The sequence below is a fragment of the Dermochelys coriacea genome, chromosome 5 (assembly GCF_009764565.3).
Source record: "Dermochelys coriacea isolate rDerCor1 chromosome 5, rDerCor1.pri.v4, whole genome shotgun sequence".
Taxonomy (NCBI): domain Eukaryota; kingdom Metazoa; phylum Chordata; order Testudines; family Dermochelyidae; genus Dermochelys; species Dermochelys coriacea.
Genome location: NC_050072.1, coordinates 119688816 through 119714568, shown reverse-complemented (window position 1 = coordinate 119714568; position 25753 = coordinate 119688816). Strand labels below are relative to the sequence as shown.

Genomic DNA, 25753 nt, shown 5'->3' with positions numbered 1-25753 from the left:
TGGGATGTTAGATGGATGGGATCTGAGTTACCCAGGAAAGAATTTTCTGTAGTATCTGGCTGGTGAATCTTGCCCATATGCTCAGGGTTTAGCTGATCGCCATATTTGGAGTCGGGAACAAATTTTCCTCCAGGGCAGATTGGAAGATGCCCTGGAGGTTTTTCTCCTTCCTCTATAGCATGGGGCATGGGTCATTTGAGGGAGGATTCTCTGCTCCTTGAAGTCTTTAAACCACGATTTGAGACCTTCAATAGCTCAGACATAGGTGAGGTTTTTCGTAGGAGTGGATGGGTGAGATTCTGTGGCCTGCGTTGTGCAGGAGGTCGGACTAGATGATCAGAATGGTCCCTTCTGACCTTAGTATCTATGAATCTATGATTTGAACCCTGGGCCCCGGCTTGACTCAAGCTCAGACCCTCCCTCCCATGAATTCCTGGAACCCTGGGTCCATGCCCTAGGTTTGCATGTGTTGTGTGTAGACAGAAGGGGGGTTAGGCTTGACCCTGAGTTCAAACCCTGGGCTTATACTGCAGTGTAGACATACCCTTGGACCTTGGGTAAACTGACTCAGCCTTGTGCTGTGGGGGTAAAAATAGCAGTGTAAATGGTCGGGTCTGGGCTGGCCTGGATTCTGAGACCCATCCCCCTTACCAGGTTTCAGAGCCTAGGGTCCAGCCTGAGTCTGAAGTCTACGCTCCTATTTTTAGCCCCATAGCACAAGCCCTGTGAGCTGGAGTCAGGTGACCTGGGCTTTACAAGTATGTCTACCCTGCAATAAAACACTCTCAGCTGGCCAGTGTCAGCTGACTCAGACTTGCAGGACTGAGTGAGGGGTTATAAAATTGCAGTGTAGGTGTCTGGGTGTGGGCTGGAGCCCAGGTTTTGCAACCATGTGAGTGGGGAGGATCCCAGACCCCAGTGTCCAGCCCAAGCATGAACATCTACACTTCAGTTTTATAGTCTGACAGCCTGAGCCCCAAGTCAGCTGACAACTAGCCAGCCATGGGTGTTTTATTGGAGTGTAGACTTACCCTCTGACTTGCTGCTGTGGGTCTTTATTAAAGGTGTAGTTACCAAGGTTCCCAGTTGTGCAGGACCCAGAGGAGGCCATAAAAGGGCCAGATTCTCCACTGCCTTGCATGTTGGGTAGTTATTTATATGTGTGCAGCATGAGTGTACTCTTGATTTGACAGCCTTTTTCACTCTTGCTGGCTTCACTTTGCCCAGGTATAAATAACTACATGAGTTGCAAGGCAGAGGAGTCTGAGCAGATCTACCTCAAAATGTCTTGCCTTAAATCTGATAACATGGGACCTTCCAGGGTTAGAAACAAGTGCTGTGGACCCCAATGGCTTACAGGCCTGCAGTGCCACAGGATAGTGCATTTTAATCCCTGATACTTTCAGACACAGGAAAAGCTGTCAGCGGACCAGAATTGGCTCTTACCATTCTGAGCCTCTGGCAAGTGTAACTTTGGGGAAAGGAGGGAATTCCACATTTGGGAGACAGGAAGAAACATTTGTCTGAGAGGCTAATTTAAAAACAAAACCAAAAGACAGCTGGCTGTTGCTCAAGGGTTTGGACTGCTGGACTAAATCATAGGAAAGATAAATGAAGGTATGTCTATACTGCGTGGCTGGACGGGTTAGCTCACTTGGGCTTGTGGGGCTCAGGTTGCTAGGGCTATAAAATTGCAGTGCAGATGTTTATGCTCAGGCTGGAACCTGGGCTTTAATACCCCACAAGGGGGATAGGTCTCATAGCCCAGTCTCCAGCCTGAATCCAAACATCTACACTGCAATTTTATAGCCCCGTGAGCCTGACTCAGCTGACCCGGTCTCTGAGACTTGGTGCCATGGGGTTTTTATTGCAACACAGACATACCCTGGGTGGGAAGAAGGCTGTGAGCAGATCAAGGGGACATTACAAATGAATTTTTCCCATGTCTCTGTAGTTTGTCACTGGGTTGGAACCATATGATTCCCTAAAGGATATCACTTCCAAATATGTGGGGTGTGCCTCTGTGAGTGCAGTGCTTATATCTAAATAATATTAATGGAGCCAGGATAAATATGATGAAATAAACACATACAAAAGTCTCTATCTACTGGCATTTGTAAAACAACTGTCACCTTAGCATGTAGGCACTGTACAGAATTATAAAAACATAACAAGTACTTCCAAAGAGACAGTTAATTCCCTATCCTACTGTAGGTGTAATGACAAGCTGCTTCTTCCAAGTACTTAGTGTGATGTTGTTCATCTCACTCTGGTTGATTGGATGAAAAGGTACGTCTTGCATAACGACCTGAAAATACAGTGAGTTAGGGCTTTCCTCAGGCTCATTTGAGAGGATATTTCAGATAGGGCTTTGGACCTGCATTCAGTGCTCCCTCCAGTCTTTAAATGTAGTGTGCGAGGCCATCACAGTCATAACAACTGCATCCTGGAAGCACTGTTGATCTTTGAGCTACCAGTGGCCCTATTCTGCTGAAGGTTTTGTAAACTAGATTCATAAATGGATGATCCTGCAGGAGATGCCATCCTGAAGTGACACTGAATGTTGCAGAATGGAGGCGGTATGTTATCTTCAGCATGACCTGTTTTAAAGGTGAGCCAGGACGGTGCATGCACGCTACAGCTCATTTCTTGTTTAGGACTGCTTTGCCGTATAGCCGAATGGAGACCAAAAAACAAGTGCTGCATTACAAATTATGTAAAGACTCAGGTCCATGAATATTACTACTAAGCACAGTGCTACAGCCAGGAATTGAAGTCACCCCCCTGTGTAAGCATCGCTTCCAACAGTGTTTGCTAGAGAAGCAGACACATGTCACAGGTTGGCTGATCCTTAGAGGAGAGCTGGGCTCAGCCTTCCCCATGACTGAGCAGCTATTCCTCAGCTGCACTGACGAGTTGCAACATAAGGGCTCATTAGTAACCCCAGCTGTGTAATGGGGTTTAATTAGAAAGAGTGACCCCAGCTGTGGTGGTGAAGCAGGGTGAGTACCATTTAAATAGAACCGGGAACCCAGTGAAAAGGAAGGTTCTGGATGTAGAAACGAAGGGAGTTGGGGAGCCCGGAGGTAAAACCTTAAAAGAGCAAGGAGGTTCTGAGGTAAACTTCTGGAGTCCTTGGTGAAGGAAAGAAGTAGGGGAATCCTTCTGGGAAAGAAGCAAGATAAGAGAAGCTCTGCAGGGACCAGGAGAAGGGACTAGGAAGCAAAGGATTTCAGTGGAGCCTGAGAGGAAAAGAACAACTATTAGTCTGGGCATTTGATTGGATTTTAAGTTGGACCCTTTTGTTACCCCAGAAGGAGAGTGAACTGTTATGTGACTTGGCTGGGGAGGGGGGCCAAGCCACAGAAAACTCAGTCATAGAGTCAAGAGAAAAAGACACTGCCCAGGACTGGCCACCGTGACCAAGGAAGTAGCCGATGGGGGGTAGAGGAGCATATCAGAGGCAAAGTCCCCTGCAACACCAGGTACAAGCAGCTACCCTAGAGGTGAGGATGCTGCTATACAGTGCACTTTTGTGGAGAGAAATAAGACCACAGGCATTTTTAGACAGGGATTAAAGTGAATATTAAAATGAGCTCTCCCTTTACGGGGCATAGATGGGATAGGGAGATAATGTCAGCACTTTAAATCAAGCTAGTATTTAAAAATGTTTCATTTTTAAATGGATTCCAGCGCTGGTTGAAATGCTGATGACCTTTCCAAAATTTGATGTTTTGAAATATTATAATAAAATTGTGAAATTTTCTAATAACACATCACCTTTCTTTAATAAAGCAGCATATGCAACATGGAAGAGAGACATTATGCAGTTTTTGCACTCCCCCACATGTGAATGTTGATCTCTATAGTTATTCCTGACTTAAAACCCCACTGCACAGCTATAATTTATTGGTTGCTCCATTGTGCTGCAGTGTGTCCTTCGATGCTTGAGTCACTGACGCTTGTTGTCTTGGATGATTTCAGAATCCATGCAGACTATAACTCTGAAGAACTGATTCAAGGTCTCAGCTATTGGCGTTCCTTAGCTATCCATATAGCTTGACATGCTGTACCCCTGATCATCTGTCTCCACCTGGGCCCAGAGCCCCAGCCACATGGTGCCAATTTGATTGGGCTTATTAGGGAGATTAAGGGATAAATCCTCTACTCCCTTGTAGAGGTCTGGTGCTATTGAAATGGGATTTTAATTCTTTTTGTACCTTCTGTGCTACTTGGAGAGCATGACGTGGCTCAGAGGTTAGTGGAACTGATTAAAACCCTTACTTAATGTTTCAGATGTTAGTTTTTATCCCCGATAAATAAGTAACTCCTGTTTGCTAATTAAAAGGCTCATATCTTAATGGAAGTATGGCAATGCACAAATGAAGCTGTGCATGTGCACACCAAAAAGTCCTTTTCTATCTGCTCTAGCTGATTTTCATTACCATTAATAATTACCCAGATAGCTCTCCAAGTGGAATTACCACGATATCATACAAATAGATCGTTTTCTCAAAGAAACCGTGAACAAGCAGACTTAACAGTCTGTGACACTAGCTCAGGGTGCCCAGGGCTGAAAGTCATCATGTTACCCCTCTGCCTCCAGCAAGAGGGTAGCTTGGTATCAGCTCCCTGACACTGTCAGCCCTTCAGCTACCCCTGGACTCTCCTCTAGGCTATGCCAGCCCAAACTTCAACAGGCAGGTTAACAATAGGTGCAGCCCAATTTCTGAGCCCCTCTGAAAGCATCCCCCTATATTAACCAGCCCTTAGCCACTGGTCACTCACAGAAATTACCATGAAAGCTGTCTCTGAAGAGACAGGATACATACAGCTTGACTGCTACAACTCAAGTTCAGATCCCCTATAACATTACAGCACTGAAGCATACTTACAGTGAGACAACTGTAAGTTTGGAATACTTGTGGCACCTTAGAGACTAACAAATATATTAGAGCATAAGCTTTCGTCGTGAGCTACAGCTCACTTCATCGGATGTATCCGATGAAGTGAGCTGTAGCTCATGAAAGCTTATGCTCTAATATATTTGTTAGTCTCTAAGGTGCCACAAGTACTCCTTTTCTTTTTGCGAATACAGACTAACACGGCTGCTACTCAGAAAATTGTAAGTTTATTATCAAAGATAAGAAGTTCAGAGAGCCTGAGAAAAGCTGATGGAAACAGAAATGATACACACATAAAACACAATCCTAAGTCTACGCTTATTAATGGTTACATTTCCTATTTAATGAAGTCGATTTTTTTCCCAAAGATTCAGTCTTTAACAGAGTTGCTGGTTCTCAGAACTGGGATCCAAGTCTTCATGAATATCCACCCTGTGTTCCTTGAGGAGGTTTTCTTAATTAATAGACATTCAACTAGGTTTTTGCTTCTCCTTATATTTCCCAAAAAGCATTGTTTTGTCCCCAGAATCAGAATGATCCCCTGTGGTTCCCTTCCTGGTGTAATAACTCCAAGCTGACTTCACATCTTCATATTGACTTGGAATGCAAATATAGCTTCCATTATGATTGGCTTACAGAGGTTAGTTTACAACAGCAACAGGTGAATATACATGATTTGGCAAAAAACCTGTCTTTGCTGGTGTCTCATACTTTGACACATAGTCTCAGGATATATTTTCAGGGTATACACCTATCTTTTAAAATATAATCAGTACATACATTGCACAACTACATTAACGACCAGTGTGACATTAGCTTTCATTGGATACCTTACAAAACACAATTTATGGATAAATACCATAAAAGAGGGGTGTTAGGTGTAATGAATTTGTCAAGCCTGTTCGGAGTAGTGAACCTTCTGCCAGCTGGCACAGAGCCAGGCTTATGAAAATAATGCAACAGTGGGAAAGTAAAATAACGGGAATACAAAGGATGTTGCAACCCAAACCAATTTTAGCGATTCCCTCTGAGTATGAACCCTGGTTTTCCCAGGTTTGTGCCTTTTTTGAGGTATCTGTGATAGGAAATCTGTAAGGGTTCTCAGTACGCACTGCCAGCTGTCAAGTTTTATGGGCTTGGGATCATCCTTGATGCCCTATTTTTATTTTTACTTTTTGTACATCAGAGTTGGAAACACTACAGTAAGTACAGAAAGGGAGACATAAAGAGACACAGCCCTCAGTCTATATGAGGAATTGCCAGTGACATGCTGTATAGTCAAGTGATTCAAGCAAAGAAAAGCGAGAATGAGCTCAGCACTTCAGTGTTATATTCCCAGCTCTGTTGTTTACGGATGGTCCAGTCCTGCTCCCATTGAAGTCAATGGCAAACTGCCATTGTGTTGAATGGTGCAGGACCTGGGCAATCTTCGGTAAGTGAGTTAAACTCTTTGTTCCTCAGTTTACCAGTCTGTAAAATGAGTATAAAATGGATGTTCATCACAAGACATTGTGATGCTTAATTGATTACAAACCACGTGGAGGCCAGTGGCTGCAAGGTGCTAGATAAGTACAAAGATGTCTCAGACAAATTAAGTGGAGAAAGCAAAGCAAAACATTGGTCACCCATAAAATAACAAGGAGTTTAACATTTCTCAAATTTTAGAACGCAATCTCACTCTACCACTGCCACTACTGAGGTTATCCTGGAGTCTTTCCTCAGCTGAAGACAGCAAGTTGGACACAATCCTGCAAATACTTATGCACATAAGGAACTTTCCTGACATTAATGGGGCTACTTATGTCAATAAAGTTACTTTGCAGGACTGCGCACGCAATATTCAAGCGTTGGTAATAGGGAGGATAGTGCAACCATCAGTGTATGTTGTCTGTTAATTGTTACCTCATTCTCTTTTCATGTGATGGGCTAGGGATGCGGTGAGTGTGTCTAACCTTTGGGAAGTCTTGGATTGGATTGATTTTTAGGAGTCCTGTTGTGAGCCTGTTTTCTATTTGTTTGTGCATAATCTCGGCCTGATCCTGTTCCTCTGGATATCAACGGGATCTTAGCTACTGTCTTCAGTAGAAGCAGGATGAGGCCCATTGTTTACATACAGCATATTTAGCTGCTCTGAGTACTGCAATGTTCGCCAGCTTTTCATAAGCGTTTCCTTTAATTGACTAGAGAACATTATTTTCATTGTAACTTTGTCTTTGCACCTCACATGAAGGTTTTTGATGAACAAAAGAAGCATAAGTATTTCAATTTAACCTGTCGATTGCATTGTGTTTTTAAAAGGCTGAGAAGTTTAGTCCATTTTAAATTAATATTTTTGGTTGTTGTTTTTTTTTAAACGTTGCAGATGCCACTTGGAGGAAATTCTTATTTAAAAGAAGAAGTAAAACTGGAATGAATTTTTAAAAGTTTTGCTATGTGTTAGTTAGAAGTGTGGCTTTATAAGTGTTATTCTTTTAAATAGATTTTCCAATGTGATTTCTGTCTTTTATAGTAAAGGTGACACTATGCTGTTTTATTTATTGCCTGTTTGTTTGGAGGTCATGATGCGTTTTTCTTGAAAGGTACGGAGGAGAGGGGGTAAAGAATTTTCCAGGTAACCAAAAAAATAAAAAAGAATTTTCCAGGCCTGATTCTACAAATTTTGCTGATGGGGAGGGTGGTATTTGCCCCCTTGAATTCAGGGGTCATATTTTTGTAAGTGACACAGTGTGTTGGCAGACAGCTGTGCATGGAACTAGCACCCCCAAAACTGGGTACCACAATCAGACACAGTAATCTTGCTCCATATACTTAGAAAACAAGGGTGAGCAGCAGCATGGCAGAAGTAGAGGAGAGAGCTTTCTTCCTGATCATCATCATACAATGTGTGTTTGGGCATCAATGGTGAGGAGGCAGCACCAAGAGTGTCACAAATCCCTCTTAAATTGTCCCTGGAGCCCAATCCTATGATCTAGCAAACCCTTCAAAATCACTGAACTGGTAATATCAGCAGGATTACCAGCAGGCACTATTGCCAAATAAGGCACCTATTCAGCAACTGACTTACCTCAGGTGGGTCCATATACATACCCAGAGCTATACTGATGGTGGTCATGGTGAGCGGCTGGACACCTGCTTTGCACGGGTGTAGGGATCTGTCTGCACAAAATTTGTTGCAGTATCGGGATGTAAGAGTGAGGAAATACCACGGCAGTGGCTGACTTAGTTTATTCTACTCAGGTACTTATTCTGCACCATCACTATGGTATGTGAGTGCTTGGAATGGGAGTACTGATAAAAGACACCTTCCAAAAGACTAGTATTGGGCAAGCTATTGACCCATTGATTTCAGTCAAGACCGTTTGTTCCTAGGGGTTGTTTTGACCCTTACAAGATGCAGGATTATATATGTGATGGGCTGGACCCCCCTTCTGGGGTGCCACCTGATGTGCTGGGGTACCACTGAGCCTGCCTGTCCCACCAGCATGGGTTCCCCTTACTCTGTGCTGCTGTGACAGGCTCTCAAGCCGCCTTCCAGCACACACACAGGTAGGGACACACCCAGCTGTAGAATCACACAAAGTCTGCAATCAGCTCTGTCCGGGAGGACTCTGCTCAGGGAATTTCCCAGCACTCCTGTTCATGCACCCTCTGGAGCATAAATACAAAATTATATTGTCTTATGTTGTATAGAGATCTATACTGCATAAGCTCATGAAATTCACCCCTGCCCTCAATGTGGAAGAAGATATACACAGATTTTCCCCCTTTTCTTCCTCCCCATTTATGAATTGCACCGAAAACCAAGTTTATTAACTACAAAAGGTAAATTTTAAGTGATTATAAAGGATAGCAAACAGAACAAAGCAGATTACTGATCAAATAAAACAAAACACGCAAACTAGGCTGAATACATTAAAGAAATTGGTTACAAATAGTAATTTCTCACCCTAAATATTGATTTATACAGGTTGCAGAGTTTCTTGAAAGTAAACAGCACTGCTAAATCTCCATGTATTCCCTTCACACACTGACCTTTCTCACTGAGGCTCAGTCCCTGCCTCCCTCAGCTTAGTTCCTTTGTTTTTTCAGGTGTTTTCAGTAGTCTTCCTTCTTGGGTTGGAAGGCAGTGGAGAAGAGACCAGATTAACTCACTCCCCAGCCTTAAATAGGATTTGCATATGGCAGGAATCCTTTGTTTCCTAGTTTTGAACCCCATCCCCTTCCCGTGGAAAAGTACCAGCATTTCAAGATGGTATCCTGTACCAGGTGACATGATCACATGATCCTGTAGTGTCAAAGCAGCATCCCAGGAAACTTCTCAGGAAGGAGGGAGATTAGTATCTTCAAAGTCCTATTGTCCTTCCTAATGGCCCATCTAGGCTGACTGCATACCGTCTGGTGGGCGTTCCCCAAGTACACACACAGTTGTAATGGTTACGTAGTCAATATTTCTAACTTCAGATACAGACATGATACATGCGTACAAATGCGATAATCACATTCAGTAAATCATAACCTTTCCAATGATACCTCACATGACCCATCTTGCGTAAAACATATATCTTAAGTTTTGCCATATTCATATCATAACAATATTTCTGTGAAGAATACAGGGCATAATGTCACAATATGTTTTTATTAAATTATGTGCAAGTGCCCTTAGCCGAGTGCTCTGAGGTTTATGGAGAAAAAGTTCTATGTAAGAGCTAATTATAATAGGTGGAAATGGTAGCAGCACCTGCTCAAGTTGCCCAATGCTTCATATTGTTAGCCCTTGTTTTCAATTGCTTATAACTTTGCCCCACTTTAACTATATGGGCTGCATTTTCCATGCCAGATCTCTGCCTCAGACTGATTTTTTTTGGAGGGATAGGGAATTTCATCCAAAATAGTTTGGTTGTTTTTTGAGAGCGAGGCGGAGAAAAAATACACATTTTTGCACATTTTTACAAATTCTGGTGATCTTTTCCTTGAGAAGCTGTAATGCCTCCAGTCTTTGGAGCAGGAATCCTGAAATTTTTCAGAGAGATGTGTCTTCTTGTGTCCCTGTGAAAATCCAACCAAGTTTAGCCAAGTTATGATCCATTGAAAAATTGCAGTTGACAATTGCTTAATAGAACCTTTTACAATTTTTAGCAGCTAAATTCCCTGAAGATTCTGTCCACGCTGGGCAGGCTCCAGGCTGGGGTTGAACCGGACCTTCCCTGCTATTGCAGCTCTGGACTGTTGAGTGTTGTTCCCTCTTTGGGTCTGGGCACCTGACTCTTGTCTCCCGTGCTCTCAGTGTTCTCCCTTCCCCTCCCTCGCTGGGCCTAGGCAGTGTGCAGAAGGAAGTTCCCTTACTCACATGCATAGAGGCCAAGAGCTGAAACTGGTGCGGGATTTAGGGAGTAGATGGGTGGTTTTTTTGGTCCACATTTTGAACTTTTAAATGTTTTTGACATTCCAAAATTAACATCAGATGTGTAGTTAGTTGAAAAATAGAGGGGTGAACTTCATGAAAATATGTTGCAAATTTCCCATTTTCCATCAATGTTTGAAATTCTAATTATTTTTGTTTTGGTTGAAAATTTCAAAATTTTGAAAATTTCAATATTTTTCCCTTATAATGCCTATTGAGAAATTAGGTTTGTGCTGCATACTCTCAGAATTAATACCACAGTTCAGGCTAACCCAAGCATGTGGGTAAAGCTAATTTAAACAGTTTTATAGCAGAAAATGCCATTTCAACAAAAACAAATTGTTTGTAGGACAGAAAATCTGCTTTCTGACCATTTGTAACTTGTAACTAGTTGTACTGAAGTTAATAGGATTACTCACATGCTTTGAAGTTAGATATATGTTTATTTAGCTTGCTTAGGGCATGATTCAGAAAACTATCCCCTATTCAGGAAAGCACTTAGGCATGTACTTGTGTGCTTTTTTTAAAAAAATCAGAAGATAAGGCCCTGAGCTCACATCTGGAGCCACAAAAGAGGAGCCTTGCACCTGTTCAGATTGCACTGAAGAATTCTTAGAAGCAATTTGGGGCAGGATCTATCCTTTTTGTTCTGTGTTTGTACAGCACCTAGCAGAATGGCGTCCTGGAGCAGTGCTGGAGCTCGTAGGTATTACCGCAATAGAGATGATAAATCAGGACATGTCCTTGGCTGTCAGGATATATTGGCTATAAATGCATTCAAAGAAAGACCAGCAAACTAACTCCAATCATGTTTAACATAATGAAAACTATTTATTTCTAATTCCTTTTATTTACCTTTGAAATCCCCATTTTTTTTGCAATGGGGGGATTGTCAAGGAAAGGAGTTTGACTAATTCTTTTTTGATAGATTTTGTAATGGAAAAGAGATATTGTATTGCACTAAGGTAAATACATGAAACCACTAAACTTACCAGAATTTGAAAAATACAATATACATATTCTATTTACATGTTTTAAAAAATCTTAGTGGCTCAACACATTTTCAATATGTGAGAAATCTGATTCCTCCACCCCCCAAACACACAATGAACCAAAGCAGGTCTTTGCATTTTTGTAGTGACTTCAAATTACTCTGCTTCTCTGGTGGAATGACTTAGTTAATATCACCAGGGGTTTATTTTATTTTATTTTATTTTTCCTATCTGCTGTTCTATTATTTTTTTAATGCTGTCTTCCTCCAGCAATCAATATTAATGCTATTTCAAATCATGATAGGAAAATCAATCCAAGTTGTTGTTGTTTTTCCCACGGGTTGCCTCTCAGGGACCTAGTCACAAAGTTAAAAGACTTTTCAAGGACTCTCCTCTCTGATGTGATTGAGTGGTGAGATTAATGAAGTTAAACAAATGCATCAAAACTTTTAAGGAAAAACTCTGCATGAAAAATAAAATATTTGATATACTGTTTATCTGCAAATATGTTAAATGGCAGGCAGCATGCAAGCATTGGCATCAAAACATTATGTATAAAAATTAAATCTTGCCAGGTTGTTATACAACTATGTGCTTCAGCGGTATTTATAAGGCTTCCTTCCCAACTGCCTCCAGCCTAAAAAATTGTTTTTTCTCACTACTAGAATCACATTTTCATATTATTGAGTACCATTGTCAATTAACACAGCTAGTACTACAGATTTAAGGTGTTCCTACTTCTGTGCCCGGGAGATGTGAATTTTGATGATGGAGCCCTCAAAGGCACATTGTGACCATTTTAGATTTATTCTGCTGTTCACTTCCTGTCCAGGATTTTTTGACAAGCTGATAGTCCTTGGGAGAAAATGCTGACTGTGATATCTCTGGATCTTCTCATAAGAAGAAAAGAGGTGGGCACTCGAAGCAGACATGGACATGAAAGAAATGTTTAGGATTAGGGTTTATCCGGCTGGTGGTAAATCACTAGGAGTGAGTAATCTGGGCAGAGTGAACTGCAAGTCTTAATGAGCTTTTCCTTTCTTCTTTAGGTTACTGAGTAGATTCTGCCATAGTTCAAATGACATTACCAGCTGATGGCATTTGATGAACTATGGCATGTGTGAATCCAGTTCCTAGTGGGCAGGTATTAACTTTAAAAAACACAGAGTTACAATGGGCAATAGCTTTGTTCTCCTGTGAATCCCCTAGAGGCTAGCTAGATCTCTGGGAACCTACTGGGTTTGAAGATGAGCTTCATGGGTCATTCTGCTGGGGGAAGGTGACAAACATGGAATGCACCCCTCCATCCCAAAGAGCAAATCAGGAGGAACTCAGCAAAGAGTTTCCTTGCAGATTATCCAGCCCTCATCCCCCTTATCCATTATTTTACTGAAGGAGGGGTTGATCCAGCTTGGAGAGAGGAAAATAACAGTTATCGGAAGCAGCAACCCACAGCTCAGATATTTTTAAGGTTTCAGTGGTGATATCTACATGTAGAATTATAGCAAATGGGGTTTGGAGAATTGTCTCCTTCCCTTTACAGAGTTTTCCAATGTTTGCAAATGTGGCTGTAGTAGGGTGCTCCCTGACATTCACAGGTGAGGGTCTTCTGTCCCCTTGCTGTATAAATATGGACAACCTCCTAAAACGCTTCTGTGTAAGAGAGTATGCCTTCCTCAATTAAACATATTTCTGTATTATAGAATACAGTAACTCAAAGAAAATGAAATTCCTGCCCAATGATGGTGGGGTCAAAAGTCTGATCCTTGGGAACATGAGGATTTACATACCCTCCACATCCTTTCCCTGCCAGTTGCAATATTGACAGGTGAAACATGGTCCTTGTGTCATTACAGTGTATTAATCAACCCAATGCCTCCTGTCTTGTTTAATCAAGGACTCTGTAAGGCTTTTCGGGCTCTGCTACCTCTCCACATCTCAAGTCAAGCACATGCTGACTAGTTTTTATGTTAAACAAATTAAATTTTAAATTCTTGTAACCTTTACTAGATTACTCTGCCACGAAAGGGAAAAAGTGATGTTTAATAATTTACCTCAACTGCCTTGAAAAAAACCCTCATGTTACCTTCCTAGCCAAGACCTGTAGAGTATATAAACTAATTTCAAAGTTCATGTTTAATACATTAAAATGACATTTTCTGGTATAAAGGTCTTGTAATAGTGATTTCAGAATAGGAGTTTTAAAATATGCTTTGGACATTAGGGGTCGATACCCCTGCTGATATAACTCAATGTAGTTACAACAAAGTCAGTTTACACCAGATGACAATCTGGATTTTTTGAATGTATTGTTACTGTAATTATTCTTGCTACAAAAGGTCCCCATCCAAAAGACCGAATTGCCTCCATCTCCTAAATTTTGTGGAGCTCTGTGATCTGGGTCAGCTCAAATCCCTTTCTAAAATGTACCGTAAAATTCTTTACAACCTATTTCTGACTTATCTGAGTTTCAAACTGCTCCTCAGGTTATTTTAAGAAAAAGTTTGTTTGGACAATGTATTGTTTGGCACAAAAGCTTATGTCAAATCATTGGGAATCAATCCTATGTTTTCAGTGGCATTTGCTGGAAGAACAACTTTGCAAAATATGGACTCAGGTCTTGTCTACACTGTATATGCTGTATTGGCTGAGCCTGAGTGTAGACCAAGTGTTCTTCTGCCAACATTACTAAACTAGCTCCCAAACAACCTTTGCTATCCTGACAGAATCACTCTTCTTTGACACACTTGCATCTATATTGGGAGCTTTGCCAGAATACCTATGTTGGCTAGGGAATTAGATTTCCCCCCACACACACACACAATCCTAGCTAACATAGCCATACCAGCAAAATGTTAAAGGGTAGACTAAGCCTAAATCCTTCAAACTTTGCTTACTGATGATGAGATAGTTCTTAGTGTAGCTGAGAACAGACACAGAGCTGTCTCATGCCTGGCCCCAAGATCTGTTCTGGCAACCAGGGATTCCTTGGCCACAAGGTCACCTTGGCCACATCCCCTTCCCTGGACATGCTCCAAATGCTGGAGGCCAGAAGAGGCATAGTAGGGTGTAGCGGCCCTATACTATCAAAGGTGTTCCCTGCACCAGAGGAATCCTGAACTCGACAGCTGAGTCAAGTTTCAGGCTACATTGTGCTGCCAAAATGGCATTCAACAGCTTTTGCAGAGCTACGGTTCTGGCTTAATAAACAAATGGGACTGTTCCCATGTATAAGAATTACAGGATCACATGCTGTATATTTTAATATATTATTTATTTAGCTGAGGCAGAAATCGGATTTTTTTTATTGGCTTTCATTCAACATATTTTAGTACCATCTGCTCATTCTCTGTAGACCTCTGATTAGGGAGAACGTGGACTAACAGTTACAGATCAGTTTCTTTCATGAAATCAAATTACTCTTTAAACCTTGGAGCTTAGCGAACTTGAAAGAACTAGCTTCACAATCCAGATTGCTTTAAAAAAGATGTTTGCCAGGTTCATGATTCCATGGGCAGGGATAAATTAGAATCAATGAAGAATTATAAAGGAAAAGAAGGTCAGCAAGAAAAACATATTTCTTAATCCTCTGTTTCTTAGTAATGACTCCCCTCCTTATCTGTCTAAAGTGAATTAACTGGCATATGTTTTTTTACTGCAGATGGAGTGACAGTAGCATTGGGAGAACTGGCTGCACACCTCTTAGGATACTGGCTCTGATTTGTGAGGGTAACTGTGCCCTGGTTCTTCTTATTCCATCTCCAATTCTTTTCTTTTAAACTGCTTTTTAGTCTGACTCAGCTCAAGTTTCTAGCCTTTTATTCTCATAGGAACATTCTGCTTCTGTTCTTAGAGAGCTCAGTTGTGGCTTTGCCACAAGACGATAGCAAGGGGCAGCATGTAGTTGCTCTGCCCAAGGAGCAGACCAGGAACTAGATTGTGACCCTTAAAGTCACAGTCTGGTCCCCCCTGGCTCTGGGGTGGAAGATTAATCTGCACCAGCCCAGTACTTGGTGCAAGTTATGTCCCTTGACTCGCCAGCTCAGTAGTTCTGACGAGCACATTGTGGGTTACAGCAATGCTCTACCCATGTGGATGACAGGTGGATTAATGGCCTTTGGAGGCTGTTTTTGCTCCGCACTCTACTGCTGTCTGTGATCAGTGGTGAGCTGGAGCCAGTTCTCGCCGGTTCGCTGGAACCGGTTGTTAAATTTAGAAGCCCTTTTAGAATTGGTTGTTCCGCAAGGAACAATCGGTTCTAAAAGGGCTTCTAAATTTAACAACTGGCCAAAAGTGGCACCTTAGGCGCTGACTCCATGGGTGCAACCAAGGGGAAAATTTGGTGGCTGCAGAGCACCCATCAGCAGCTCCCCACCCTGCCCTCAGCCCCAGCTCATCTCCGCTCCGCCGCCTCCCCTGAATGCGCCACCCCACTCTGCTTCTCTGCCCCCCAGCCCCAGAGGCTTCCCGCGAATCAGCTGTTTGCGCGGGAAGCTGGGGAGGGCTGAGAAGAAGGCGGTAGCTTCGTGCTCAGGCTCAGGGAGGCGGAGGTGAGCTGGGGTGGGGGAGGGGGGTGAGGAGGACTGCCCGCGCCGCAGCAGGTAGCCCGGGGGGCGTGCAGGGGAACCACTCTCCGCCCCAGCTCACCTCCGCCACCCAGGGCCTGCCAGATGCTTCCTGGGAGTTGCTGTAGGTAAGTACCGCCAGGATTCCCCACCTCGCCCCCCCGGCAGGTCCCTCTGGCTCTTAGGGGTGGGGTGGGCACCCACTACGGGTGGCCCACGAAACCCTTCTGCCCGGTTCTGGGGGCAGTCAGGGGACAGGGGAGGGGGGTGGATGGGGCGGGGTCCCGGGGGGGGGCATCAAGGAACGCAGGAGGTTGGATGGGGCAGGAGTCCCGGGGGGGGGAACAACCCCCTCGTGGGGTGAGGAGGGAACCGGTTTTTAAGATTTTGGCAGCTTATCACTGCCTGTGATACAGGTAGCCCATCACAGGGAATAAAGGAAATTTTACACATCCTTCTCCTCCATGCGCATGGAAAGTGGCTCACGATTGAACCCCGAATATGTTTTAACCTTTTTTTAAAAAAATAACTAGAGATGGGACTGGGACTTGTTCAGCTCACAACAGAGAAAGGTCCCAACCTTGATATTTAGGTCTGGAATCCAGTTCGGGTCTCAAAGTCTGGGGTTGTTCACATCTAGGTGTTTGGTTTGTGCTCTGTTCAAGAGTGTGACGTTGCAAGGTTCCGTCATTATCTTTTTCCAGTTCCTTCATTTAGGCCCTGATTCATCAAGGTAGTTGAGCATGTGACTTAATCTTAAGCATGAGTTGTCCCATTAACTTTTCAGAGACTGTTCACATGCTTAAAGTCAGGCACATGCTGATGTACCTTGCTGAATTTTGGACTTAGCTCAAAATCACTCACAAATAGGTGTGAATCAGGTTGGAAGAAGCTGTGCATATTTATAATGTTCCAGCAGTGATTTCTCTCATGCTCTGTGACCCCATCCAAAGGGCTCTTTGTGCCCACTAACCAGTGATAGAGGTAATGACAGCAAAGCAATGTTGCTGCCAGCGCTGGGAAGGAACTCTGGGCCATCCAAATATGCAGTATACACTCACCTAAGATCTGTAGCTCTTATGGCTGCACTCACTCTGCTGATTGTGTTTCCTGCATCATCCACTCAGTCCATGGTCCTGCATGAGCCATGGGAGGATGCAGAGCAAATATAGTTTCTCAGAACTCATATATCTTTTTATCATACCAGTATTGCAAACTGCAAGCATTCAAGTAATTAATCAGACTCCCCAAATCATGAGATTATTGAAAAAAATAAATTTTGTGGGGGTTCATTTTATTTGCTTTGATTTCCGAGCTCTTTTGAGGTTCATATTTTTAAGCTTTTCTCCACAACCATGAGGGTTATAAACTTAAAAACAAAACTATCCCCCCCGCTCCCCCCCAAAAAACACCTGAGATTTTTCACACAGTGACAAAACTCCAGGAAAAAGGGATTTAAGAAAAACACCAAATACACTAAGACTTGCTGAAAATCATGAGGGTTGACAATACAGGGTTAAGTGTTCCCTTCTATGCATTATTAGTGGGGGCAAGCAGAACATTTGAATCTAAGGCCAACATTTTCAAATGTTGCCACTGATTCCCGGTGCCTCAGAAAGATGTCTCAACTGGAGCACCCTCAACTTTGGGTGTCATAAATCAGGGCCTAGTTTTTGATGATTTTGCACTAAGTATCTATTAACAAAGCATTTCTTGAATGCCTCTGTCTTTTTTTTTTTAATCTGTTTTGGACTCCTTCCATTTTCTGAAAATAAAACAATTGTTGGATTTTCTGTGTATATGCACTTTCTAATGTTTTAGAAAAAAAAAACTTTGTATTTCGTACTCCATACTTTATTCCTTCCCTCTTTTTCTTCTGTGATGGAATCATAGGACTGGAAGGGACCTCGAGAGGTCATCTAGTCCAGTCCCCTGCACTCATGGCAGGACTCAGTATTATCTAGACCATCCCTGATAAGTATTTGTCTACCTTGCACTTAAAAATCTCCAATGATGGAGATTCCACAACCTCCCTTGGCAATTTATTCCAGTGCTTCACCACCTGACAGTTAGGAAGTTGTTCCTAATGTCCAACCTAAACCTCCCTTGCTGCAATTTAAGCCCATTGCTTCTTGTCCTAGTCTCAGGAGTTAAGAACATTTTTTCCCCTGCTCCTTTTAACAACACTTTTATGTACTTGAAAAGTGTTATCATGTCCCCTCTCAGTCTTCTTTTTTCCAGACTAAACAAACCCGTTTTTTTCAATCTTCCCTCATAGGTCATGTTTTCTAGACCTTTAATCCTTTTCATTGCTCTTCTCTGGACTTTTTCTAATTTGTCCACATCTTTCCTGAAACGTGGCACCCAGAACAAGGGACAATACTCCAGTTGAGGCCTAACCAGCATGGAGTAGAGCGGAAGAATGACTTCTCGTGTGTTGCTTACAACACTACTGTTAACATATCCCAGAATGTTTGCTTTTTGTGCAAGTGTTACACTGTTGATCAGTGGTGGATTAATGATTTTGCTGCCCCTAGGCCCTGAAATAATTGCGGCCTCACAGCCCCAGCTCACCTCCACTCCGCCTCCGCCTCCTCCCCTGAGTGCGCCACCAGGTGCTGCTTCTCCTCTCTCCCCACTAGAGCTTGTGTGGGAAACAGCTTCGCGAAGGAGGGGGAAAGAGGGAGGAACGCGGTTTGCTCAGGAGAGGAGGGAGGCCTGGGGCGTGGATTTGGGGAAGGGGACCAAGGGGGGCAGGGAAGGGGTGGAGTTGGGGTGGGGCCGGGGGCGGAGGGCGTGAACTGGCGCCTGGGGAAGCAGCCTCTGGCTGCTATTATAAATTTGCCGCCCCTGCAAATTTGCCACCCTAGGGCTAGGTGTTACTACGCCACTGCTGTTGACTCATAGTTAGCTTGTGCTCCACTATGACCCACAGATCTTCAAGTCTGGTCTCTGTGCTTATCTCATATATTATATATAATGTTATAAAAGGCATGCTACACCTGTAAGATCCTAGTTTAAAACTATTGCATAATTAATCACATATGAGAGTGCTAGGTTGAGCACACTTGTTAATAAATGTATCTTATGGTGATTGTCTGGTTTTATTATATTATGAACATTTCACATAACTATCCGGATGCATACTAATAGATTAAAATAATATTGTTGTGTTTAGAAAAAGGTTATGGAACAATTATTTTGGTTTGAGTATGGAGTTACACAATCTACTGGCTGTCATACCTATATATTATTTTGGCCACCTGGTATGATGTTCCTTTTTTTTTTTTTTAAAAGGCTTGCTCCTCTAAACAAGCCAAATATGTGCACTTTGGCTCATGATGCAGAGTGAGTTTGAAAAGTGGTCTAGTAGTAGCCTATAAAATATGGAAAATCCATTCAGTATAATATAGAGTCATAGACTTTAAGTTCAGAAGGGACCATTATGATCGTCTAGTCTGATCTCCTGCACAACGCAGGCCACAGAATCTCACCCATCCACTCCTGTAACAACCCCCTAACCTATGGCTGAGCTATTGAAGTCCTCAAATCATGGTTTAAAGACTTCAAGGTGCAGAGAATCTTCCAGCAAGTGACCCGTGCCCCCCACTGCAGAGGAAGGCAAAAACCCCCCAGGTCCTCTGCCAGTCTGCCCTGGAGGAAAATTCCTTCCCAACCCCAAATATGGCAATCCGCTAAACCCTGAGCATGTGGGCAAGACTCACCAGCCAGACACCCAGGAAAGAATTCTCTGTAGTAACTCAGATCCCACCCCATATAACATACTATCACAGGCCATTGGACATATCTACCGCTAATAGTCAAAGATCAATTAATTGCCAAAATTAGGCTATCCCATCATACCATCCCCTCCATAAACTTATCAAGCTTAGTCTTGAAACCGGATATGTCTTTTGCCCTCACTGCTCCCCTTGGAAGGCTGTTCCAGAACTTCACTCCTCTGGTGGTTAGAAACCTTCGTCTAATTTCAAGTCTAAACTTCCTGATGGCTAGTTTGTATCCATTTGTTCTTGTGTCCACATTGGTACTGAGCTTAAATAATTCCTCTCCCTCCCTGGTATTTATCCCTCTGATATATTTGTAGAGAGCAATCATATTTCCCCTCAGCCTTCTTTTGGTTAGGCTAAACAAACCAAGCTCTTTGAGTCTCCTTTCATAAGACAGGTTTTCCATTCCTCGGATCATCCTAGTAGCCCTTCTCTCTACCTGTTCCAGTTTGAATCCATCTTTCTTAAACATGGGAGACCAGAACTGCACACACTATTCCAGATGAGCTAGCTAGATCCGGTGCCTTGGATAGTGGTATTAACACCTCCTTATCTCTACTGGAAATACCTCGCCTGATGCATTCCAAGTCCACATTAGCTTTTTCCACGGCCATATCACATTGGCGGCTCCTAGTCATCCTCTGATCAACCAATACTCTGAGGTCCTTCTTCTCCTCTGTTACTTCCAACTGATGCGTCCCCAGCTTATAACAAAAAATTGTTGTTATTAATCCCTAAATGCATGACCTTGCACTTTTCACTATTACTATTACTCAAGTTTACAAGGTCATCCAGATCTTCCTGTATGATATCCCGGTCCTTCTCTGTATTGGCAATACCTCCCAACTTTGTGTCATCTGCAAACTTTATTAGCACACTCCCACTTTTTGTGCCGAGGTCAGTAATAAAAAGATTAAATAAGATTGGTCCCAAAACCAATCCCCGAGGAACTCCACTATTAACCTCCCTCCAGCCTGAAAGTTCATCTTTTAGTATGACCCATTGTAGTCTCTCCTTTAACCAGTTCCTTATCCACCTTTCAATTTTCATATTGATCCCCATCTTTTCCAATTTAGCTAATAATTCCCCATGTGGAACCATATCAAATGCCTTACCAAAATCAAAGTAAATTAGATCCACTGAGTTTCCTTTGTCTAAAAAATCTGTTACTTTCTCAAAGAAGGAGATCAGGTTGGTTTGGCATGATCTACCTTTTGTAAAACCATGTTGTATTTTGTCCCAATTACCATTGACCTCAATGTCCTTAACTAATTTCTCCTTCAATTTTTTTTTCAAGATCTTGCATAATACAGATGTTAAACTAACAGGCTGGTAGTTACCAGGATTGCTTTTTTCCCCTTTCTTAAAAATAGGAACTATGTTAGCAATTCTCCAGTCATACGGTACAACCCCTGAGTTTACGGATTCATTAAAAATTCTTGCTAACTGGCTTGCAATTTCATGTGCCAGTTCCTTTAATATTCTTGAATGATTATATGGGCCCTCCAATTTAGTCCCATTAAGCTGTTTGAGTTTTGCTTCTACCTCTGATGTGGTAATATCTACCGCCATATCCTCTTTCCCATTAGTCATCCTGCCATTATCCCTAAGCTCCTCATTAGCCTCATTAAAGACTGAGGCAAAGTATTTGTTTAGATATTGGGCCATGCTTAAATTATCCTTAACCTCCACTCCCTCCTCAGTGTTTAGCGGTCCCACTTCTTCTTTTTTTGTTTTCTTGTTTATATGGCTATAGAACCTTTTACTATTGGTTTTAATTCCCTTTGCAAGGTCCAACTCTACATGGCTTTGGGCCTTTTTCACTTTATCCCTACATGTTCTGACCTGAATAAGGTAGCTTTCCTTGTCGATCCCTCCATTTTTCATTCCTTGTAGGCTTTCTGCTTTCTCTTAATCACCTATCTGAGATGCTTGCTCATCCAGCTTGGTCTACAATTTCTGCCTATGGATTTTTTCCCCTTTCTTGGGATGCAGGCTTCTGATAGTTTCTGCAGCTTTGACTTGAAGTAATTCCAGGCCTCCTCTGCCTTTAGATCTACAAGTTCTTTTGAAATCAAAAACCCTAGTCACATATCTATTTTTGTTTATCCTTCCATTTAGGTTGAACTGAATTATCTCATGATCGCTCAAATCACAGTTATCCCCTACGACCATTTCTTCTATGAGGTCATCACTACTCACCAAAACCAAATCTGAAATGGCATCCCCTCTTGTTGGTTCAGGAACTACTTGGTGAAGGAATCCATCAGCTATCGCATCCAGGAAAATCTGAGCCCTACTATTATTACTAGCACTTGTCCTCCAGTCTATATCTGTGAAGTTAGTCTTCCATGATCACACAATTTCCTTTAGTATTTACTTCATTAAAAACATTAAAGAGGTCTCTATCCATATCCACATTGGATCCTGTTGGTCTTTTGTACACCCCAAGCACTATCCCAGGGGAGGCTCTAGTAGCTTTCTTCCCCAATGTGATTTTTGCCCAGACAGACTCTGTCTTATCCATTTCATCACTTCTTATTTCTTTATACTCTACCTCATCATTGATTACAGTGCTCCTCTACCACCTTTGCCTTTATTTCTGTCTTTCCTAAACAGCACATACCCTTCAATACCTGTAGTCCAGTCATGACTACTATTCCACCATGTTTCTGTTATCCCTATAATATCTGGTTTCACTTCCTGCACTAGTAGCTCTAGTTCCTCCATTTTGTTACCTAGGCTCCTCGCATTGGTGTACAAACATCTTAATTTCTGCTATTTGGCCTCGCTCACATTTTGTACCCCTATTAGGCACAGTCATTCTACAGCCAGTATAACCTATTAGACTGGTATCCACACTGCCCTTTCTCCTTATATACATTCTCCTACCCACGGCTGTATCCTTTCTTACTTCATCTTCTTCCCTCTGAATGCTAAAATCTGGCATGGAGATTACCTGGACATCTCCCAACCATCTCCCCCAGATTCCTAGTTTAAAGCTCTCTTTATCAGTTGTGCCAGCCTCCATCCTAGAAGTCTATTTCCTTCCCTACTCAGATGAAGTCCATCCTGAGAGAACTATCCTCTGTCCATGAATGCCTCCTAGTGGCCATACATCCCAAAGCCCTCCTTATAGCACCACTGCCTGAGCCATCTGTTGATCATCATAATCTTGTCACACCTTTGTTGCCCTTCTCTAGGAACAGGCTGAGTCCCACTGAAAATCACCTGAGTCTTGATTTCCTTAAGCATCTTCCCCAGCCTGGTGTAGTCTCCCTTGATATGTTCCAGCGAGAATCTAACCGTATCATTTGTTCCCACATGAAGTGTGGATTACTGGTGTTCTAAATGGGCTAGATAACAATACTGCTACTAAAGTGTTCATTATTGTCACCAGGGTGATAGTAGACAATATAACAAATACGACATAGAGGCTCAAATTCGGCATACAGGAATCATGTAATGATCAAAATATTCTGTTTTTACCCACCATTCACTTCATTATAGCTCTGTTTACATTACATTGTTCTGTTCTTCTTCTTAATCTGATATCTTGGCAGATGGTGTGCTGAATGTAATTAAGTTGTTTGAAACCTGGTTTATATAAAGATATTACCAGCTTTGAGTTAATAAAAGTAGATAGTTCTGCCATTTACATTACAGTCCAACATATTGGTCTTTTTTTTCTCTCTTTTTTTCATTAGTGGCTGGCGCACGTTCCTTCCGAAGATGAATCAAGACAGACATAGTCAAGCAACACACTGTTTTATCAGTCAGGTCTGTATTATAAATTCCACAGGGCCAAGGTTTCTCTTTAAATATTTTGGTAAAGAATTGGGACATGCTGTTAGTTATATTGAAAATGATTTGATTTCACCTGCATTTCTCTAAAGTATAAAATTATACTTTTTTTTTTACAACAATTTTAATTTTTCAATCATGCCTCTTCTCTAAGGCCCTGATTCAGAAAGGTACTTAACCACATGTTTAATTTTAAGCACAGGCTTATATACTTTGCTGAACCAAGGCCTGCTGGTTTAAGACCAGGCATCTGATTTTGCCCACTTATTCATGTGAGTAGGCACAGATTGAGCAAACCATTCCTGTTTAAGAATATGGTTAAGTCCCATTGGAACTTACATACATGTGTAAAATTAATCATGTTCTTAAGTGCTTTGCTGAATTTCCTCATTGAGCTCAGTGAGACTAATTGTGTAAGGGGGTTCAGAAGTGGGCCTTAATTAAAAAAAAAGTCTGAAAAATTAGGAGGCCATGTGATTATTGCAAAGATGCCAATGAAGAAACAAAAGCAATGGGCAAATAAAATTCTCTTCTGAAAATGCTTGTACATTATTATTTTTAAGAGAGTCTACAGGAAACAATACGTCATGGTCTTATTTCCACTGTGATACTTGGGTAAACATGAATCATTTCACATAGTGGTTTTTCAATTACCAATCATGCATTCTTATATTTGCTTTGTGGCCCCTTTCCCACATTGCAATCAACATGGGCTTTATTCTAAAAACAAATAAATAATGAATAAGAGCATGTTGATCCTTTTGGAACAAGAATTCCACTGTTATTTCTATTCTCTTCAGAAAACCATGAAAAATACAGTAGATGAAATATGAATACTTAAAGTAAATAGCACAGTCAATCCCAAAAGGAACAAGTACTCTGAGATCTACTCATCAAATATTGTGGATCTTACCCTTGATAGTTCTGTGTTTTGTTTTAAAAATGAGTCAAAGTAACCACAGGAAGAATATTTGTTAATAGATTCAAACTTTTTGAGCTTAGCTTTCTGGGTGCTCCATTGTTGTAACTACATGGCTGTTTGAAAGTGGAAATAGATAACAATAGGAAAAAGAAATTTTTTCTTTATTTTGTTCTACACGCTAAAGATTTTTCCCCTAGTTTTGGTTGGTTCCTTTATAGGAGTTTGTGTTCTGGGGCTTCACCTGAAGTACAATGGTCTACATGTTCAGAAGTATCTAGCCATTTTGAATGCTTCTGTTTTTGGCTGCCCAACATGGGACAATTCAGAGGGAAGGTGCTCAACACTTTTAGAAAATTATGTTCCTTTAGGATGCATTAAAGGGGTATCCAAAAACAGAGACATCCAATTTGAAACTCTTTTTACAAAAAAAAAATTAGTATTTTCTGATTTAGATTGTGAGGCACAGAAGCATAAAATATAAAGTCAGAGAGCATTCCAGTGAGAGGACAGTGAGACCTAAACCTAGAAACGAGAGTTGGTTGGAGAATGGACATTTTTTCCCAGTTCAGTGTTGTCTAATTTGTCAAGTACAATTTCACAATTATGAGAAATGTCAACAAGCTGTCTTAGAAACCAGAACATCTTGGGCCTAATTCCACCTACTCAGATAAATGATCCCACTAAAGTCATGGGTCTTCTAGTGGGCATACAATGATCAGGATTTGATTCTATCCATCATTACAGGGTTATGAGACATGCTGGATCTGATTCTGCACCTTGTGTGGCCATTCACACCCAGGCAAAAGATGTAAACTGCTACCAATTGGAATGACGGTTTCACATCAGCTTTGTACAGATGTAAATGACTACCCAACACAGTGTAGAATCTGGGTGCTAAACACTAACCTGTGTGTGCCTTTTAGCTATAGGTGAATTCTGGTTTACTCAAAAATACAGGAAACCCTTACATGATTCCCCTCCCTCGCTGTTAATGTGAAAATATTACTGTTGATCAAATATGACTGAAGCATTTGGGGCATAATACTGGTTATTAATCCAATGCTAATAACTTGTGAGAGCAAACTGCATGTCCAAAGCCGCTAACTCTTTTGCTATTACCAAGATGAATAATAGGAATATCAGCTCAGATTCTCTACACTTGTACCAGCCATCTTGTGTCACACTTTGTGCCCTGCATGACCTTTAATAATGTAGCGAATCTCTAAGCTAGTGTACAGTCAGCTCTTAAGCCAGCCCTCCCTCCAAACTCTGCCATAAAGGCTGTGTTTGGATTGGGGAAAAGTGAACTGGCAGAGAACAATTGTACAATGGATGTGTGGTCCGGGAGAGACATTAGCAGGTTGATGTGAGTATCCC

General features: G+C 41.9%; 1 long non-coding RNA gene across 1 annotated transcript in view; it reads left to right on the top strand.

The window, feature by feature from the left end:
- Positions 1–25753, top strand: part of LOC122460313 — a 195745-nt gene that overhangs the window by 58535 nt on the left and 111457 nt on the right. Inside the window, exon 2 of the long non-coding RNA XR_006281558.1 lies at positions 23358–23430. This is a non-coding gene — a long non-coding RNA (uncharacterized LOC122460313). The remainder of the gene's footprint in view (positions 1–23357; positions 23431–25753) is intronic.